The sequence below is a fragment of the Gossypium hirsutum genome, chromosome A08 (assembly GCF_007990345.1).
Source record: "Gossypium hirsutum isolate 1008001.06 chromosome A08, Gossypium_hirsutum_v2.1, whole genome shotgun sequence".
NCBI lineage: Eukaryota > Viridiplantae > Streptophyta > Magnoliopsida > Malvales > Malvaceae > Gossypium > Gossypium hirsutum.
Window position 1 is genome coordinate 100,725,715 of NC_053431.1, and position 6,037 is coordinate 100,731,751.

Consider the following 6,037-nt stretch of genomic DNA (forward strand, 5'->3'; position numbering starts at 1 on the left):
AAAAAATTTGAGTGTGTCTTAAAGTAACACTACAACATCTTATTGAAATACAAAAATAGTTGAAGATGCGAAACTCAAGTTGCAACCAAAAATAGTCTCATTGCCACCTAGTTCTCAAACACTAGCATATTCCTTTGGGCCAAACACAACCTAATTTAAAGGGCATTGATAAACCGTAATTTATACATGTTTTTATCCCATGCTTAGCACATTTATGGATGGTTTCTCCTTAGATTTGGTGAATTCGATGCTCCTAATTCTTTAATTTCATGTTTTATACTTAGGTGAGCATAGGAGAGTAAAAAGAGCGAGAAACGGGTGGAAAACAGAGAAAATAGACCCAAATGGGAAATCAACACGGCGTGGGCTTCCTCACACTGGCCTGTCACACGACCGTGTCCCTTTGGCAGGATAGAAGCACGACTTACACGGGTAGACTACACGCCCGTGCCTATTCAACAGCCTTGACCACGGGCTGGAGTAATCGCACACGGGCGTGTCCCTACCGAGCCCAAGTATAACCCTATTCAGAAAAAGGCCAATTTTGAGGGCTCTTAGGCATTCTAAAGCCTGTTTAAACACCTGAGGAGGCACTTAGGAAGGGGGACGCAGAGTAGGAGGCAAGGAATTACTCAAGGGAAGCCGATTGGTCCATCTCAGAAGGCGAATTCATCATCAAAACTGAAGATCTCCCTTCAATTTCCATTCAAGAGTTTTGGGTTTTCTTAATGTTTTGTATTCATTATTCTTCTGAGATGTTTTCTTCTATAATTATGAACTAAACCCTCTAAATACCTAAGGGGAATGAAACCTAAGATGGATCTTATTATTATTATCTGAATTGTATGATAAATATTTGACTTGTTCTTAATTATGTGTTCTTAATTCTTGTTTTAATATTCCAGGATATTGATTCGAGTTAATGCTCTTATTTAGAGGAGGAATAGACCCTGTCTAAGAGTAAATTTGTCATAATTAAGCGGAGTTGATTGCATGCCTAGAGATAGGGTGATAAGATTTTGCCGGATTAGGGTGAAACCTAATAAGGGGATCTATAGATCGAGTTAATGCAACACTAGGTGTTAATTAGAAAGAGATTTCAATTAATCAACCTAGGGTTAGACGTTATTAGTCTCGAGAGAGATAATAATATAACTTAGGGATTTCTACGAATCAAGTCAAATGAATAAATTGTCTGATTCAGAGTCAAATAACAAGTGAAGTCTAGGAGGATTTTTCCTTGAGTATTGTCTTAATCAATTGAATTTTCCCAAAAGCTTTTCCCCAATTTCTCTCAGTGTACTCTTAGTTTAGTTAATTAATTTAGATAAGCAAATCCCTTAATTTTTAGGCTAGATAATAAAAAGAAAGTAATTACTAGTACTTTTTGTTCCTTTGGGTTCGACAATCCGGTCTTGCTAAAGCTATACTACTGTTCGATAGGTACACTTGCCTTTATCGTGATAATAGTTAGTTTCAAGAATGCTTAATTATAAATTTTTAAAACCTGTCGTGAATATCACGTATCAAGTTTTTGGCACTGTTGTCGGGGAACTAGGATATTAGGAACACTCGATTTTTGTTACTTTAGCCATTTTACTTTTATTGCAATTTAAATTTTTATTTTATTTTCTAATTCTTCATTTATTTTATTCTGATAGGTTTTTCTAGTTTATGACCAGAACAAACCCGTCAGGACCACTACATTTTGATGGTGAGATCGACCGCACAGTTTGCAGAAACCGAAGAAAAATAAGGCGAAGCCTAAGATACATAGAGAATGAGCAAGAGGACGATATTTCAACCACAACCGAAGAGATGGCTGAAAACCATGAAAATCCACTACCTCCTGCGATTGCTGCTAATCAGAATCCTGCTCTGCACACTATGTATGATTATGCTAAACCTTCTTTAACAGGAACTAAATCAAGCATAGCTAGACCTGCTGTAGTTACAAATACTTTTGAACTGAGACCTAACACAATTCAAATGATACAACAATTTGTTCAGTTTGATGGTTTGCAGGACGAAGATCCCAACGCTCACTTGGCAAACTTTTTAGAACTATGTGGTACATTTAAAATTAATGGTGTTTCTGATGACGCCATTCGCCTTCGGTTATTCTCTTTTTATTGAGAAACAAAGCTAAACAGTGGTTGAATTCGTTACCACGAGGGTCAATCACTACTTGGGAACAAATGACTGAAAAGTTTTTATTAAAATATTTTTTGTCGGCTAAAACGGCTAAATTACGTAATGATATCTTTTCTTTTGTGCAGATGGATTTAGAAACACTCTACGATACATGGGAGAGATACAAAAACCTCTTGAGAAGATGCCCTCAACATGGGTTACCACTCTGGCTACAGGTTCAAATGTTTCATAATGGCCTGAATCAGCCGCTGGTGGGACTATCAATAATAAAATACCTGAAGATGCTGATGAATTTATAGAAAACATGTCATTGAATAATTATCAATGGCAAGTCATGAGGACAAAGCCAACAAAAGTAGCCGGCGTTTATAACGTTGATTCGGTGACCATGCTATCTAATCAGATAGAACTCTTGAATAAAAAAGTTGATGGTTTTCTTAGCTCTTCACAGGTTCACCCAGTAATGCAGTGCGAAGCAAGTGGAGGTGGATCGAACAATCCAGAATACCCACCCTATGGCCACAATATGGAGAACGAGCAGTTAAATTACATGGGTAATAATCCTCGATCTCAAAATAATCTGTATAGCAATATTTACAATGCAGGATAGAGGAATCATCCAAATTTTTCATGGGGAGGCCAAGAGAATCAGAGACTACCACCACCTCTAGGTTTCCAACAACCACCCTACCAACAAGAGAAAAAGCCGAACCTTGAGGAGATCCTAACAAAATTTATCTCGGTGTCAGAAACTCGTTTTCAAAATACCGAGACAACATTTAAAAATTAACAAGAGTCGATCCAATGGCTCGAAACTCAGATAGGCCAGCTCACTAAATTGATATCTGAACGACCACAAGGTAACTTGCCGAGTAACACTGAATCTAACCCAAGGGAGCAAATCAATGCCATTACCATTCAAGAAGAGGAAGGGTTAGTTGCACCTGAACCAGAACTGAGGCAAGAAACTATGCTAAATAAATGTAAAGGTGAGGTGGACCACAATGACCAGAAACCGGTAAGTAAAGAGTACAAACCTCGTGTACCATACCCTAATGCGACAAGGAAAAACCGCTCAGACGAAAAATTTGGTAAATTCCTTAAACTTTTAAAGAAATTACATATTAACTTACCGTTTATTGAAGCTTTTTCGCAGATGCCAAACATAGTCAAATTCTTAAAAGAGCTTTTAACAAATAAAAGGAAGTTAGATAAAGCATCGCATGTGGAGCTGAACGCGGTTTGCTCAATCATACTATAGAATAAGCTGGCCAACAAATTAAAAGATCCAAGGAGTTTTATGATTCCCTATTTAATTGGTAGCCTAGATGTTAGTAATGCTTTGGCTGATTTAGGGGCTAGTATCAATGTCATGCCTTACAAAATATTTAAACAACTAGGTCTTGGGAAACCCAAACAAACTAGGATGAGTATTCAATTAGCCAATAAAACAATCAGATTTCCTAGGGGGATTATTGAAGATGTACTCGTTAAAATTGACAAATTTATATTCCTAGTTGATTTCGTTGTTCTCGACATAGAAGAGGATAGTAACGTTCCTTTAATTTTAGGGAGGCCCTTTTTAGCAACCGCTAGAACAATAATTGATGTTGGCACAGGTGAACTTACACTTCATGTGGGAGACGAAACAACCACCCTTCAAGCTCGTAATTTAAGTAACACATCGAAAATTGAAGGTGGTTGTATAAATCATTCTACTAAAACTGACCATGTGGTGCAACCTACTTTGCAGGAAATAAGTTCGAAGAACCTACACAAGCCATGTTCAAGCAACAACAAAGGACCTATCTATGAAGAACGAAGGCTACAAATTGAGGAACTAGATGAATGGCGGACACAGAAATCAAGAACACCCGATAAATCAAAACCGAGCCAGGACGAGCTCAATACATCACCAAATCAACTTAAGGTTGGAGACAAAGTACTACTAGATGCAGCAGATCCTCGTATTACCACTTCTGAACCTAATAAAGAAATTCCTCTCACGGTACTCAGTATTTTCCCATAAGGTACAGTTGAGGTAATTTGCCCCAAATTCAGAAATTTTAAGGTAAACAATACTCGTCTTAAACCTTATATTGATAAAGTTGATAACAGGGATGAGGAGTGTAAACTCCTCGAGCCACCATGATCACACACCAGAGAGGTAAGTCAAGCTTAAACTATAAATAAGCGCTTCTCGGGAGGCAACCCAAGCACTAACAGTAATGATTTATTTAAATTCTAGTTTTTCACATTTAACCTACTAACCAAGTCTTGAAACATAGGGTTTTCCCATCCACACGGCCAGGCACACGGGCGTGCCGTAGGCCGTACACATACCGCGGGATGAAACAAAGTCGTGCAATACGGCCATGTGAAAACAGAGCAAAAACTTTTCCCCAACACGGGATCCGATAAAGTTGCCACGACTGTGTGACCTAGCCGTGGGCAATGCTGCCAAATTAACACGAGTGAGCGACACGACCGTGCCCACCGACCATGGTCGAGCCTGTCAAATTAACACGGGCATGTGCCTGTATATACGGGCGTGAGAGAAGCGAACGAAGATTGGCGCGGCCGTGCAACATGGCCGTATACACCAATGTGCCCAATTTCGAAAACCACAAAATGCACAGGCTGAAATAAAGGCACACGGGCATGCCCCTCGGCCGTGTGCCCCAATTTCTTTATAAACACCTATTATTTATTTTATTTTTATCTTTATATTTTGAAATTACTTTTTATTTCCTTTTAATACTATTTTATCTTGAGTTTTTACAATTTTTATTTTTGGCTATTTCATTATGAGTAATTATGCTCCATTATATTTCCTAAAGAGTTCCTGATTTTATCACAGTCATAAAGAGCTCCAAAGCTCATCATCAAATAGGAACTAAAAACTCCAATGGCAAAGGACTTATGGACTAATGAACCTCTACCACCACCGGAGTATCCTACTCCATTCTCATCATTACCTTGGCCGATTATTCTTCAAAACTCCAATTCAAGGAGTTTATTCATCATTCAGGAAGTTTCACTTCTCTCCCTATCTTATGATTATTTATCTATATTTTTCAATATATCTATCTTTGCACATTGAGGGCAATGTACATCTTAAGAGTGGGAGGTCTTTTATATCATCATTAGAAATCCCTGAATTTTGTCTTTTTCTCACGTGAATCACTCATATCACTATTAGAATGAATTTTAATTAATTTATGATTTTTATTGATATGTCTTGAATTAAAACATAAGCATTTATGCATTGATTGTTTAAACTTTAAGACATTAGGGAATCAAGCATGATAAGTTGATTTTTGAAGAATTATAAACTTTTAGGTTATTTCCCTAAGTTTAGGTATTATCGTGAGTTGAAATTCACAAGTTTAAACATCAAAAAGCCATAATTTTTGTGAGATCTTGAGCCTTTAGAGCATATTTTATTTCTTTTATGCTCACTTTTATTATGAGTGCGTCAGTATTGATTTGTTATCCTAGAACTTGCTTGATTATGCATGTCAAGACCACACCATTTGATTTGATATGTCAAGATGATAAAGGCACTTAGGTTTAACCCACTCACTCCATAAAATCCCACCTTAATAATTAACCCTTAGTGAACCCCTTTGAGCCTAACAAGCCATTAATTGATTTACCTTCAATATTAACCCATAACCCATTATTGTTGAAATCCCCTAATTTGATCCCTATTTTTGTTGTGATTTGATTTGAACTAATTGCTTAGCTATGCTTTGCTCTTCTATGTATTTGAATTGTTCTTAAAATATATATATACTTTAACACATATTAGTAGTAATTCGTCATTTTTGAGCTTGAGTGTTAATTCCATATTCTGAGAAGAAGCTCACTTGTATTAAAC

The 6,037-nt window shown here is 37.1% G+C and overlaps 1 non-coding gene across 1 annotated transcript; it reads right to left on the reverse strand.

Annotated features, from left to right (window-relative positions):
- Positions 1-2,246: 2,246 nt before the first annotated feature.
- LOC121205447 (small nucleolar RNA R71) lies at positions 2,247-2,353 on the reverse strand. The gene has a single exon (XR_005900524.1). It is a non-coding gene; the product is annotated as a small nucleolar RNA R71 (small nucleolar RNA).
- Between the last annotated feature and the right edge of the window lie 3,684 nt (positions 2,354-6,037).